The following is a 16173-nucleotide window of genomic DNA, read 5'->3' as shown; positions in this document are numbered from 1 at the left end:
CTCCTAGATTTTTAGGCTTTGCCGTAGAATTCCTTAAGTGCTTTTTCTTTAGACTAAGATTTAGGTGCTTTAGAATTTTGCGACGCCTTTTTAAGTTTTAGTTTCTTTTTAAGTTATTTCCATTTGGGATTTAGTTTTTCCTGTAAGCTTTAATATTTTTAGACACCTTTTACTATGTACCAATTATCATTCCAATTAATAATTTCAATTTGCGATTATAATTTTAAGTTAGTTGTAGTAATAAGGTTAGGTTAGTCAAGTATTTTTAAGTTTTTATAAGTTTCTTTTATTTTTCCGTCACCTTTTATTTTTCAACCATTTTTTCTTTTTCAACCTTTTTCGACGAACTCTTTTTCTCTCTTATTTCTCGCTATTCTAGTTTTAGGACTTAGAATTTTTTTACTTCTTATCTAAATTTCTTAAAATTACGAAAATTTATTTTAAGTGGTTAAATTAATAGACATCAAAATTTTCTGGTTCGTAGTAATAGTTGGATTTGTACGTGGACCGGGTTATTGGAGCCAAACAGTCCTCAATTATATTGAGACCAAACGAATCCTGCCCCTCTGCTGCATCTTTTGGCTATTCGAAACGTGGGCAAAATCAGAAAAGTCTATTGATTGGATAACTTATTATAATTTTTCTTTCCTTTTAAAAACTAATAGGATATTCAGTGAATGCACCGAGCAAGACGTTCATCACCTTTTGTACGTTCACCACCTGTAACTCGATCAAGACATCGTTTAACAAATATAACCGCCGTTGATTTTTCTTTAGAATCGTCATCCAGTCGACCAAGTACTTCAGTTCAAATTTCCGATAATCCATTTTTTGAACCCAACCTCACAATTGAGAATCCGGAAAATATTCAGAAACGGTTCGTAGATCCTGAACCATTAAACTTTCCTCCGGAACCACCAATCATTCAAACAGAGATTGTTGAGGAACGAACCATTAAATCAGAATCATCTAGTGATACCGATTCAACAAATTCAATTATGGAGAATCTGGAACCTTTAAGTATGGAAGACCGAATGAGAGCTAAACGCACTGGCCAAGGTCACGCAATTACTCATCCAGACATTAATGCGCCAGATTATGAAATCAAAGGACAAATTCTACACATGGTGACTAATCAATGCCAATTTAGTGGTGCGCCGAAGGAAGATCCAAATGAACATCTACGTACCTTTAATAGGATCTGCACACTATTTAAAATCCGAGAAGTGGAGGATGAACAGATATATCTCATGTTATTTCCCTGGACTTTAAAGGGAGAAGCCAAAGATTGGTTGGAATCGTTACCTGAAGGGGCGATCGATACATGGGACGTTTTAATTGACAAATTTCTTAAACAATTTTTTCCTGCATCTAAAGCCGTAAGACTTCAAGCAGAAATTGTTACGTTCACACAGAAGCCAAATGAAACTCTATATGAGGCGTGGACTAGGTATGGAAAGTTGTTAAGAGGATGTCCGCAACATGGTTTAGACACCTGTCAAATAGTACAAATATTCTACCGAGGATGCGACATCACTACAAGGAAAGACATAGATATAGCAGCTGGTGGTTCTATTATGAAGAAAACCGAAACTGATGCTTACAAAATTATTGATAATACTGCTTCCCACTCGCATGAGTGGCACCAAGAAAAAGACATCATTAGATCATCTAAAGCAGCTAGAGCCGATTCTAGCCATGACTTAGATTCCATTTCCGCAAAGATAGATGCTTTCGAGAGACGAATGGAAAAGATGACTAAAGATATTCATGCTATACGAATTAGTTGTGAGCAGTGTGGAGGACCACATTTGACAAAAGATTGTCTCAGTATTGAATTAACAATGGAACAAAGAGAGAATATTTCATACATAAACCAAAGGCCTGGAAATAATTATCAGAATAATTATCAACCGCCAAGACCGATTTACAATCAAAACCAGAATTATAACTGAAATATTCCATACAACAACCAACAAGGTCCTAGCAATCAACAAGTATCTAATAATACTTACAATCAGCAAAGACCTAATTTTCAAAACAAACCACCACAACAAACCGATGATAAAAAGCCGAATTTAGAAGATATGATGACGAAGCTAGTTGAAACTCAAACGCAGTTTTTCACATCTCAAAAACAAACTAATGAACAAAATGCTCAAGCATTTAGAAATCAACAAGCTTCTATTCAAAATCTGGAACAAGAAGTAAGTAACCTAGCAAGGTTAATAGGTGAAAGAAAACCGGGAAGTTTACCAAGTGATACAAACGCTAACCCCCGGAATGAAACAGCTAAAGCTATTACCACAAGAAGTGGTACAACACTTAAACCACCTGAAATACCTGTAACTTCTGATGAAACTATTCCTACTCCACAAGAACCACAATCCGATCAAGATAAGGAAAAAGAACCGGTAGTTGAAAAGGTTAATGAAAATAACACAGTTAAGGATAAACCTTATGTTAAACCATACCAACCACCACTTCCTTATCCGAGTAAAATGAAGAAGGAAAAACTTGAAGCCGAGCAATCCAAATTCTTAGATATGTTTAAACAGATAAATGTAAATCTTCCTTTCATTGATGTGATTTCAGGAATGCCAAGATATGCTAAATTCTTGAAAGATCTAATCACGAATAGAAAGAAAATGGAAGAACTCTCGGCTGTTACTATGAATGCTAATTGTTCAGCAGTGCTGTTGAATAAGATACCAGAAAAATTATCTGATCCAGGAAGTTTCACAATTCCATGTTTTCTGGGTAGTCTTAGTTCAATAGAAGCATTGGCAGACTTAGGTGCTAGTATAAATCTAATGCCGTATTCACTATACGCTAAACTAGACCTTGGAGAATTAAAACCAACCAGAATAAGCATACAACTAGCCGATAGATCAATAAAATATCCTAGAGGGATAATGGAAAACATGCTAGTTAAAGTTGGTACTTTAGTATTTCCAGTAGATTTTGTTGTTTTGGACATGGAAGAAGATTCTCAAGTTCCTCTCATATTAGGAAGACCATTCTTAAACACGGCTAAAGCAATGATAGACGTGTTCGGTAAGAAACTGACCCTAAGTATAGAGGATGAGAGTGTTACCTTTTCAGTTGATAGAGCAATGCAACAACCACAATCTGCAGATGATACATGTTATTATATTCAAACTATAGATGCACATGCAGAATTATTAGAAGAATTTCCAGAATTACAAGGAACAGGAGAATGTTCTTTAGGAGAAGGTAATGAACCAATTGATGAAGCTGAAATGTTAGCTACACTTATAGCTAATGGATATGAACTAACAACAGAAGAAATTCAAATGCTAAAAGAAGAAGACAGATATCGATATAAATCATCAATAGAAGAACCTCCGAAATTAGAGTTAAAGCCACTTCCAAACCATTTGGAATACGCTTATTTACATGGTGAATCTGAATTACCTGTAATAATATCGTCTTCTCTTACTGAAAATGAGAAATCACAGCTCATTTCTGTGTTGAAAGCTCATAAACCAGCCATTGCATGGAAGATTCATGATATTAAAGGAATAAGTCCTTCGTATTGCACACATAAAATCCTTATGGAAGAAGGTCATAAAACGTATGTGCAACGCCAACGAAGACTAAATCCTAATATGCAAGATGTAGTTAAGAAAGAAATTATTAAACTGCTAGATGCAGGTTTGATATATCCAATCTCTGATAGTCCATGGGTAAGCCCAGTTCAATGCGTGCCTAAGAAGGGTGGCATGACTGTCATTACAAATGAGAAAAATGAGCTTATTCCTACTAGGACTGTAACAGGATGGCGTGTATGTATTGATTATAGAAAATTAAATGACGCCACCAGAAAAGATCACTTTCCCTTACCTTTCATAGATCAAATGTTGGAAAGATTAGCCGGAAATAGTTACTATTGTTTTCTAGATGGATTTTCCGGATATTTTCAAATTCCAATAGCACCCGAAGATCAAGAGAAAACCACATTCACGTGCCCTTATGGTACTTTTGCTTACAAACGCATGCCATTTGGACTTTGTAACGCCCCTGCAACCTTTCAAAGGTGTATGATGGCGATTTTTCACGACATGATAGAAGAATGCATGGAAGTATTCATGGATGACTTTTCAGTCTTCGGTGATACATTTAAATCATGTCTAGTTAATCTGGAACGAATGCTAATTAGATGCGAAAAATCAAATCTAGTACTTAATTGGGAGAAATGCCATTTCATGGTTAAAGAAGGCATCGTTCTTGGACATAAAATTTCAAAAGAAGGAATTGAAGTGGATAGAGCTAAAGTAGATGTAATTGCTAAACTTCCACATCCCACCAATGTTATAGGAGTTAGGAGTTTTCTAGGGCATGCCGGTTTTTACCGACGTTTCATAAAAGATTTTTCTAAAATTGCCACTCCTATGAATAAACTCCTAGAAAAGGATGCGCCATTCATCTTTTCAGATGAATGTATCAAATCTTTTAATATTCTTAAAGAAAAACTCACTAATGCACCGATCATGATAACACCAAATTGGAATCTACCATTTGAACTAATGTGCGATGCAAGTGATTTTGCAATGGGAGCCGTTTTAGGACAAAGGATTGAAAAACGATTTCAACCTATATATTATGCTAGTAAGACATTACAAGGAGCACAAACGAACTATACAACTAATGAAAAAGAACTCCTTGCTATTGTCTTTGCTTTTGACAAATTTCGATCATATCTCGTTCTAGCAAAAACGGTGGTCTATACCGACCATTCTGCTCTTAGATACCTATTTTCAAAACAAGATGCTAAACCAAGATTAATCCGTTGGATCTTACTCTTACAAGAGTTTGATATTGAAATCCGAGATAAAAAAGGAGCAGAAAATCTCGCCGCTGATCATCTTTCTCGTCTTGAAAATCCCGAATTAGAAGTTCTAAATGAATCGGCCATACAAGACAACTTTCCTGATGAATATCTATTGAAGATAGATTATAAAGAAATCCCATGGTTTGCAGACTATGCAAACTACTTAGTTTGTGGATTCCTTGAAAAAGGATTATCGTACCAAAGACAAAAGAAATTCTTCAGTGATATAAAACACTATTTCTGGGAAGATCCACATCTGTTTAAAAGTTGTCCCGATGGAATAATACGCCGATGTGTATTTGGAGATGAAGCTAGTAAAATTTTAAACCACTGTCACACAGGACCAACAGGAGGGCATTATGGGCCTCAACTAACAGCAAGAAAAGTTTATGAAGCTGGATTCTATTGGCCTACAATTTACAAAGACGCACACCTTCTTTGCAAATCCTGTGATGCATGTCAAAGGGCCGGAAAAATAAGTCAACGTGATGAAATGCCACAAAATGTCATCCAAGTATGTGAAGTATTTGACATTTGGGGTATTGACTTTATGGGTCCATTTCCAAAATCTCATAATAATCTATATATACTCGTAGCCATTGATTATGTATCTAAATGGGCGGAAGCACAAGCTCTCCCAACTAACGATGCACGAGTTGTAGTCAACTTTTTAAAACGTCTTTTTGCAAGGTTTGGAACACCGAAAGCTTTAATAAGTGATCGGGGTACTCATTTCTGTAATAATCAACTTGAGAAAGTTCTTAAAAGATATGGAGTAACTCATAAAATCTCCACCGCATATCATCCACAAACAAGTGGACAAGTTGAAAATACCAACCGAGCTTTAAAACGTATTCTAGAGAAAACCGTAGGATCAAATCCGAAGGAATGGTCCATTAAATTGGAGGATGCACTCTGGGCTTTTAGAACAGCCTACAAAACTCCAATTGGAACCACACCTTTTAGACTTGTTTATGGAAAAGCATGTCATCTTCCAGTAGAAATTGAACACAAAGCATTTTGGGCTTTGAAGACATGTAATCTTGATTTACATGAAGCCGGACGTCTACGATTAAGTCAACTAAACGAATTAGAAGAATTAAGACATGAAGCATACGAAAATTCGTTAATCTATAAAGAAAGAACGAAGAAATGGCATGATAAAAGAATCAGAAGTTCAAAAGAATTTAAAGAAGGAGACAGAGTTCTTCTTTTCAATTCACGATTCAAGCTATTTCCTGGAAAATTGAAATCAAGATGGTCTGGACCATTCATAGTCAAAAGAGTTTTCCCATACGGAACGATAGAATTAATAAATTCAAATGGGATTGAATTTAAAGTTAATGGTCACAGAGTTAAACATTACATACATGGTCCGATGGAAGTCGACAACGAAGTTAATCACAATTTCGACACCACAGCTAACTAAGTGTGGGGAGAATCAAGTCTTTAAAGGATAATATGTATTTCTGTTAGAGTTAGATTATCTGTTTTCGTGTAGTTCTCGAAAATGGAACACGTATGGTCTTTCCCTAGCAGACCCTAAAGAACTAGTCTTCTCCCCCCATTCTGAATTTTTATTTTTTTAGGTTTTTACAAAATGAAGACTGCCTGTGAATTAAACCATGGCCTAATGCTACACGCTTTGATCACTAAAAGAAATAATGATATACTACCGAGTGAATTAGTATCAGTAATCAGAGAAAGAATGGACGGAGTTAGAAAAGGATCCAGACGCGAAGATAATAAGTTACAATTTGGTAAAGGAAAATCAAAATCCGCAGCGAAAAGAAGAGCACGACACCTAGAAAGATGTCACAAATGCGGAAAATGGTCACATGGAGGTAAATGTTCAAATAATCAAACCTATTCAAATACCGAATTTGTTACTTTATGCAGAGACGGACCATTCATATGTTTAGAAGAAAAGACACTGAATGCTCGAGGTTACGCCTTTGGAGCCATGGAAAATCAATTAAACCGACTATCATATGAATATAATAGATCATATAACTAAGAAATCTATTTCACAGGTATGTCTGTACAGTTTTTATTTTTATTTTTATTTTTAACCTTTTGATAATAAACGCTAATTTGTTCGCTAAAAAGTATTAAATTGGTATTAAATAAAATTAGGTTTGGCGACCGAAATTATTGATATCATTCAAAAATTTATTACATCACTGCGAAATTTAACGTTTATTCTTAAGGTATAAATATCTTTAATCAATCAACCCAAAATATTTCAAAAATTCGTCATGAGTTAAATTAGGTCTTTGAACCGAAATTACTTTACCGAAAAGAGGGGCGCATATTTTTGATAATATTTGATTGATTAAAGTGGGATAAAAAGACAAAAAGATTTTTAATTTATTTTTTTTTACCATGTTTTTAAAATTAATATTTAAATCTTAAATTAATATTGTAAACTTTGTAAAAACAATATATTTAAAATTGTAAATATTTGAAAAATTAATATAAGTTTGGTATGAATTTATAATATGAATTTTTAAATTAAGTTTGGTGTGAATTTTTAATTTTTAAAATATGAAATTTTAATTTTATGCATTTCAAATTTTAAGTTTGGTGTGAATTTTTAATTTTTAATTTTGAATTTTATATTTAAGTTGTGTGAATTTAAAAACAAAAATTTACTTTATCTCATTAAGTTAAAAATATGATTTTTAAAATTCGTCGTAAGTTGAAGACTAGGTCTTTGAACCGAAATTGCTTTACCCGAGGGAGGGACGAGAACTTTTATTATCATTATTTTTAATCTTATTGATTTAAAGTATGCCAAAAACATTGAAAAAACCCAAAAATCTTAGCTTTTAAAACAATCGCTACAAAAAGACAAATTTTAAAATTTTGTCGAAGGACGGACTAGGACATCGATCTGAAACGACCTCGTCCTAAATAACAAGGGAAACAAAATTTTAAAATTAATTTCTTAATTGTTTTATAAGTTAAAGATTATATAAAAAAAAAAAAAAAAAAAAAAAAAAGAGCAAACTCCGCGACTCGCGGAGTTTGAAGTACAAAACCTCCGCGACTCGCGGAGGGATCAAAAATCAGAAAAAAAATATAAAGAACTGCACGATCAGTTCACTCCCACAAACAAAAACACAGAAAAATACTGCGAAACTGCACCCGAAAAAACCCGAAAATCACCCCCAAAAATCCCAATTTTTAACCGTTAATCACCAAATTTTTTGCTAAAATCATGTTGAGAAGGATGCTATCTAAGAATTTCTCAAGAAAAACGGTAAATTTCTACACCTAAACACCATTAATTCGAAATTAGGTGTTCTTGAGCTATTTTTCCCCAATTTGATTTTGATGCTTTTTAGTGTAATTAGACTTAAATTGTTTATGTATTATGCTTGTATAACCTAGATTGATGCTGTTTAACATGATTAGAAGCCTTAAACTTCAAATTTTGAATAATCTAGGGTTTGTGTTCTTGAGCAATTTGGGGCTTTTTGATATAAACAGGTTATGGCCAATTTTTGTCATGAATTGTTGCTAAATTGAGTAGTGTAACATGTCTAGGTAGTTAAATGATCCAAACTTTGAGCCTAAACATGATTTTGAGAATTAAAGTGGACTTTTTCAAGTCCAAAATTCATGAACTTGATTTTTGAAAGATAATGCCATTTGAGACTTGTTTAATTGCTAGTAATGATTATTTTGACATGTTATTTGAGTTGAATGCTTATGAACTTGGCAAAAATTTTCGTATATGCTTATTTGAAAAAGTGTAGATTTGATAAAAATGTGAAAATAAGCTTAAGTTTGATATAAATTGATAATGTTATTGTAATTATTTTGATTGATGATTTTGCTGACACTAATGCATATTTGGATGCACAAAATTTGTGTTTGATGTGTTTTGCAGAATGAAAGGGGTGAATCTTCATCCCAAGCCCGCAATGCTCCTGCCGAGAATTTGGAACAACAGGAGGTAGATAACTACTACAAGCAGGATGTACCTCATCCAGTCATGACCTTTTTCGATATGCATTTGGAAGAGTTGCACCCGAACCTGAGATTTGACAGACTTTGGATAGATTATCCAAAATATCAACGGGGTTTGCATACTCTTCACTCTAAGGTTGTTGAGGTACCAAGGGTCATAGAATGGGGACCCTTAGAAGCTGTAGAATTGGCCGGGCCAATTAGGGAATTACTAGTACAGAGGTATGGTAATTCTTCTTTTAATGACTGGATATGTTTATTCACCATACGCAGACCTGTATATAAAGTATGGTGTGAAGAGTTGTTATGTAGTATAGAGTTGAATGATCGGGTAGCTAGTTTAACCGATCGTTCTTTTATTAATTTTTTGTTAGGCGGTTCGATGCGCCACATGTCTTTACTGGACATGGCTCAGGCTTTACGTATATATACGCCTGAGGAGTTAGCGTCTGCCGATTGTAGAGGATTGATACTAAACGGTAGAAAGATAGATGAGAATTTTGATACACACGGTGTGTGGAGTCAAATGACAAGCCATCACCGTTTCAAAGGGGGAAACTACTCTTATTTGGATATAGATAGAGTCGAATTAAGAGTAATACATAGGTTTTTAGCTAATTCGATTACACAAAGGGGTAAAAACAAAGAAAAGGTAAATGAACAAGATTTGTTTTACCATATGTGTATTCGAGACCCACAGAGCGCTGTAAGTATACCATATTGTGTGGGTTATTATTTATCAGCTATGGTTCGGGGGATGCGTCCACATAGCATAATAGGAGGTGGTATTTTTATTACTTTGATTGGTGAATATCTCGGTGTGGATATAAGTCGGGGGGGATTATTACTAGAAGAGCCGGAACCCCGCGATACTATAGGTTTAAATGTATACCATGGTGCGAAAGTTTTGAAGCGGCGAAATAACGCCGCAGTACGATACAATGGTAGACATCCACAGGTGGAGAGAAACCAGGAACAAGGTAATGTAGGAGGGGGGAATGAGATGCAAGAAATGCATAGGTTTATAGCTTCTCAGGAATACGAAAATGCTAGACAGAGAGCATTTGAAGATTGGCAAGTTCATCAGAACCAGATCATAGCGCATTGCCAACATATAGGTAGAAACTATATTCCTACACCGAAACCCGTCTTCCCTCCTTGGTCGATAGAGATGCAGCCACCATATCCTACGTATGACCCTGCCGAAGCATTCTATAGCACTTATGGTTATGCCTGGAACCCCTATTGGTACCAATATCATCCTTAGTTTACTTATTATTATTTTTTTTTATTTTGTAATTTGTAATTATTGATACATTTAATATTTTTGTTAATATTGTAATCATTTTTATAATTTCTAACTTTTATTCTTAGATTTTAATAATTTTTGAATGTGGGGTAATATACCAAACTTCAAAAATATGTATATATGTTTGCAGTTTATCTTATGTACACAACAGGGTAAAACAACGCATTTTCAAAGACTGGCATTAAGTTCAGCAAAAGCAACTAATTTTGACGACAAGATGCAAAATATATGTGAAATAACAACAAGACGGAATGAACAAATGATGTGCACCATTTATCATTCAGCAAACAAACGCCAATATATTTGGAAACTTTGGTAAAAATTTAATCATTTTCACACAAATCACCCTCAATAATTTAAATTGTTACTGATTTCTTGCAAATGAGGGCATTGCAAGATCTTAAGTGTGGGAAGGGGTTAAATTCTTTCGGATTTTAAAATTTTTATATTAAACACTTGGTTACCATTAAAAATACTAGTAAAGCAGTAGTTGTATTAGAATCTAGTGCTCTCTGATAAAAAAGAACAGCCCTAGTCTTATATACTGACTACCCAATTCTAGTAAAATTTTTCAAAATTTTAAATTAAATGAATTCAAAATCATGTTTATACATATTTATGAACGATAAAACTAGGTTTTAACACCGAAATTATTGTTACCTCGGAAAGGACATAAATTGAGAAACAAACTAAAATGTTAAAATTCATTTAAAATGGAATAGAGGACGATAAAAAGGAAAATAAAAGCCAAGTGTGGGAAAATTTACCAAGTTATTTTAAACATATGTCACATATATCTGTAACAAATAACTGAAAATACTTTTGCTTTGGACTAAACTAAACTGTTTTACCCGATGAAAGAAAAGAAGAGATGGATCTACACGATGAATCAATTCCATCATTAAAAGGAAGTAAAGTCTTCCGAAAAAGAAACGCGCTTCTTGATTTAGGTCATGAAGTTGTCGTTCAGACCAGCTGTAGGTTGACGAAAAATCTAGAAAAGTCATCACTAAAATCAGCAGGAAATCCACGGACCTCAGCATTAAACAGGGTCGCCAAGTGGTTAGATTTATCCTAACCATGAGAAGGATTTATCTCGTACAATGGGGGGGCACCATGCAAATTAGCTGGATAAGACTAATGAATCAGATCCCCAGAAAGGATAATCTCCTTAAAGATTAAAAATCAGCTTTTAAGACTGATATTACTCAATCCTAGAGATTGACTTTAAAGATTGAGAATTCAAACTCATGGAATTCAATGATATCTAAACTCGAGCTTAAACGAGAAAATATTTTGATCAAAATTATAAACCGATTTGTTTTCTGAAAACCCTATTTTCAATACGTTCATTACCATTGAACGTAAAATCCTAGGAATTCACCTGGAATTCATTAGGTCACCTGAACTAAATCGGGTGTCAACCGTAAGAACGGTGGTTGCATAGTGGTCAAAGACAGGACCTTGTGCCAGACCGAAAAATTATAAGGGTGAGCTTTACTATTGCTCCTACCAAGGATAGTAATTGCGTCCGACACGTTATAGACCATAATCAAAAGCATGTCACGGGACATTGCCTTAACAGTTGCTTGTTCAACGCTTTCCTTTACAACCAGACGGTAGTTTGCCGAAAGGTAATATACGGAACAAGTAAACTGGACGTGTTGCTTTCCTAATACAAGGTTAGCAAGTGGGTGACACAAAACCGCAAGTTTTGAGCTAAAATTTTCAAATCTGAAACCCACCAAACCCACAAAAATATTTTGCAAACACCGGTAAAGGGTTATTCCGGAAAACTTATCTAGGGTAAAAACTAGATTTAATTTTCAAAAGATCAAATGTTTTCATAAAGATCCAATTTCCTTAATGGATCTGAATTTTTATAGTCATGTGGGACTGTAAACCATATCGTTACTACCATTGTTTATACCGCCGTATAGAAATCACTGATGTACAAAGTGTGAAGAATAAAAAAGTGATTCTAGTATTTCAAGACAATATTGCTTGAGGACAAGCAATGCTCAAGTGTGGGAATATTTGATAATGCTAAAAACGAACATATATTTCATAGCATTATTCCTCAAGAAAGACAAGCTTTTAGTTGCAATTGTTCTATTTACAAGTGATATTCGTTTAAAAAATAAAAAGTGAAGACAAAAGACAGATTCGACGAATTGAAGACGCAAACGACCAAAAAGCTCAAAAGTACAAAAAGACAATCAAAAAGGTTCCAATTATTGATAAGAAACGTCTCGAAATTACAAGAGTACAAGATTCAAAACGCAAAGTACAAAATATAAAATTGTACGCAAGGACGTTCGAAAATCCGGAACCGGGACCAGAGTCAACTCTTAACGCTCGACGCAACGGACTAAAAATTACAAGTTAACTATGTATATAAATATAATATAATATATAATTAATTATATTAATTATATATATATTATATTTATATATATAAAACCGTCGGCAGAGAAACTCCAAGGGTGTGAGCTGTAATTTCTATCTCCGCGACTCGCGGAGTTTTAAGGGCATTTTGCCGCGAGTCGCGGAGCCCCAATTTTCAACCCTGGCTATAAAGCAAACCGAATTCTGATCAAATTTCATATCTTATTTCTCTATCTCTCTCAATATATACGATATATATATATATAATTTATATTTTAATTTTAATTTTAATTTTAAATCCTAATAATAAGGGTATGTTAGCGAATGTTGTAAGGGTGTAAGTCGAAATTCTGTCCGTGTAACGCTACGCTATTTTTAATCATTGTAAGTTATGTTCAACCTTTTTATATTAATGTCTCGTAGCTAAGTTATTATTATGCTTATTTAAAACGAAGTAATCATGATGTTGGGCTAATTACTAAAATTGGGTAATTGGGCTTTGTACCATAATTGGGGTTTGGACAAAAGAACGACACTTGTGGAAATTAGACTATGGGCTATTAATGGGCTTTATATTTGTTTAACTAAATGAAAGTTTGTTAATGTTAATATAAAGATTTACAATTGGGCGTCCCTATAAATTACCATATACACTCGATCGGACACGATGGGCGGGGTATTTATATGTACGAATAATCGTTCATTTAACCGGACACGGGAATGGATTAATAGCCACTAGAATGATTAAAACAGGGGTGAAATTACATTCAAGGGTAATTGGTGTAATTGTTAACAAAGTAGTAAAACCTTGGTTTACACGCAGTCGATAACCTGGTGTATTCATTAAACAAAGTATTAAAACCTTGTTACAATTCGAATCCCCAATTAGTTGGAATATTTAACTTCGGGTATAATAATAATTTGACGAGGACACTTGCAATTTATATTTATGACTGATGGACTGTTATGGACAAAAACCAGACGGACATATTAAATAATCCAGGACAAAGGACAATTAACCCATGGGCATAAAACTAAAATCAACACGTCAAACATCATGATTACGGAAGTTTAAATAAGCATAATTCTTTTATTTCATATTTAATTTCCTTTATTTTATATTTAATTGCACTTCTAATTATCGCACTTTTATTTATTTTATTTTATCGCACTTTTAATTATCGTACTTTTTAATTATCGCAATTTTATTTTATCGCATTTTTATTATTCGCAATTTCATTATCGTTATTTACTTTACACTTTAATTTAAGTCTTGTATTTATTTTATATTTTACATTAGGTTTTAACTGCGACTAAAATCTTAAAATCGACAAACCGGTCATTAAACGGTAAAAACCCCCCTTTATAATAATAATTTTACTTATATATATATTTGTATTTTTATAAAAGTAAACTAATATAGCGTTGAGCTTTGTTTAAAGATTTCCCTGTGGAACGAACCGGACTTACTGAAAACTACACTACTGTACGATTAGGTACACTGCCTATAAGTGTTGTAGCAAGGTTTAAGTATATCCATTCTATAAATAAATAAATATCTTGTGTAAAATTGTATCGTATTTAATAGTATTTCCTAGTAAAATATAAACTATTTTATATACACCTCGCATAACATCAGAGCATCAACGCAGCGCCATTTGAAGCACTTTACGGTAGAAAGTGCAGATCTCCTATCTGTTGGAGTGAAGTAAGAGAAAGACAACTTACTGGACCAGAAATTATTCATGAAACCACCGAAAAGATCATTCAAATACAACAGTGATTGAAAATGGCCATGAGTCGCCAAAAGAATTATGCTGATGTAAGAAGAAAACTGCTAGAATTTCAAGTGGGCGACAAAGGCATGTTGAAAGTGTCACCCTGGAAAGGCGTTGTACGATTCGGTAAACGAGGAAAGCTAAGTCCTAGGTACGTAGGACCTTTTGAAATCACAGAAAGAGTTGGAACAGTTGGTTATCGATTAAAGCTACCGCAAGAACTTAGTAGTGTTCACGACACATTTCACATGTCAAATTTGAAGAAATGTTTAGCTGAAGAGGATGTCGTAATTCCTCTTGACGAAATACGAATTAATGATAAACTCCATTTTGTCGAAGAACCTGTTGAAATCATGGACCGTGAGGTCAAACAATTAAAACAAAGCAAAATACCGATAGTTAGGGTTCGTTGGAACGCTAGACGCGGACCCGAGTTTACTTGGGAACGTGAGGATCAAATGAAGCAAAAGTATCCACATTTGTTCACTGATATCGCTCATGAAACTGGTACTACTCAAAATTTCGGGACGAAATTTTCTTTAACGGGGAGGTACTATGATGACCCGAAAAATTTCGACTAATTTAAACCAATTCTCTATATGATTTAATATTATGTGAATATATATATATATATATATATATATATATATATATATATATATATATATATATATATATATATATATATATATATTATAAGATGTACAAGTAAAACACTAATTGCTACTGTAAAAATGACTTTGCTACAGTAAAACACTATTTGCTACAGTAAAACACTATTTGCTACAGTAAAACACTATTTGTTACAGTAAAACAATATTTGCTACAGTGAAACTGTATTTTGCTACAGTACTAACGACTTTGCTACAGTGAAAACGACTTTGCTACAGTAAACACTATTTGCTACAGTAAACACTATGCTACAGTACACTATTTGATGTCGACGAACTAGCTAATAAAAACAGAAAAGGCGGCCATGCGATCGCATGGCAAAAACACTGAAAACTCACGCGATCGCATGAGCTACAGTAAATGCAAAAGTATTATAAAAGGTCAGTTTGCTCGAACGAAATATCACACCTTCTATCTCTCTGATTCTTTTATATATATAATTTTAATTATAATTTTAATTTTAAGTTTAATAATAATAAAGTATATTCGAGGGTATTTTTAATTCGGGTTTCAAACCGTTTTAAAATAAGGAAATATTGGGTATTGTTCGGGGTATTGTTCTTGAATCCAAGACCAACCATACAGTCGTCTACCATCATTACGTCTACGCAATTTGCCTACAATATTGAATCGCAATATTGAACTGTGAGTTATAGTCTCCCTTTTTAAATACTTTAAATATTTTTGGGCTGAGAATACATGCAATTTATTTTAAACGCAATAAGACACAAGTACATACTAAATTCTACACTGAGTTAAACTGAAAATCCCTTAGCTTTGATAACTAGTAGCTGCCAGTACATAGGATATGGACTGGTGGGCGCGAATAATTGTATATGGATACATAGGGCTTGACATCCCAGTCCGAGCTAGAGCGCTAGCCATTTAACGGACGTATGTTATTTGAGTTTAAGACACGTTGGTTTGCGTGTATTAAAACGAATGGGGTAATTATCACTATAGCGTTAAGTTTAGTTACCAGGGTGCTCTGTTACGTAGAATCTATTGATAAACTTTTGATGAAATCTTGTGGTCTATCTTTATATATGTTTATGACTCGAGCAATTAAACCTATAACTCACCAACATTCGTGTTGACTTTTTAGCATGTTTTATTCTCAGGTCCTTAGAATGTTTCCGCTGTGATGTGCTTGTTGCCTGCATGGAGTCTCTCATGCTTTTTACAAAGTTTAT

The sequence above is a fragment of the Rutidosis leptorrhynchoides genome, chromosome 11 (genome assembly GCF_046630445.1).
Source record: "Rutidosis leptorrhynchoides isolate AG116_Rl617_1_P2 chromosome 11, CSIRO_AGI_Rlap_v1, whole genome shotgun sequence".
Lineage (NCBI taxonomy): Eukaryota > Viridiplantae > Streptophyta > Magnoliopsida > Asterales > Asteraceae > Rutidosis > Rutidosis leptorrhynchoides.
Note: the sequence above shows the minus strand (reverse complement) of the source record.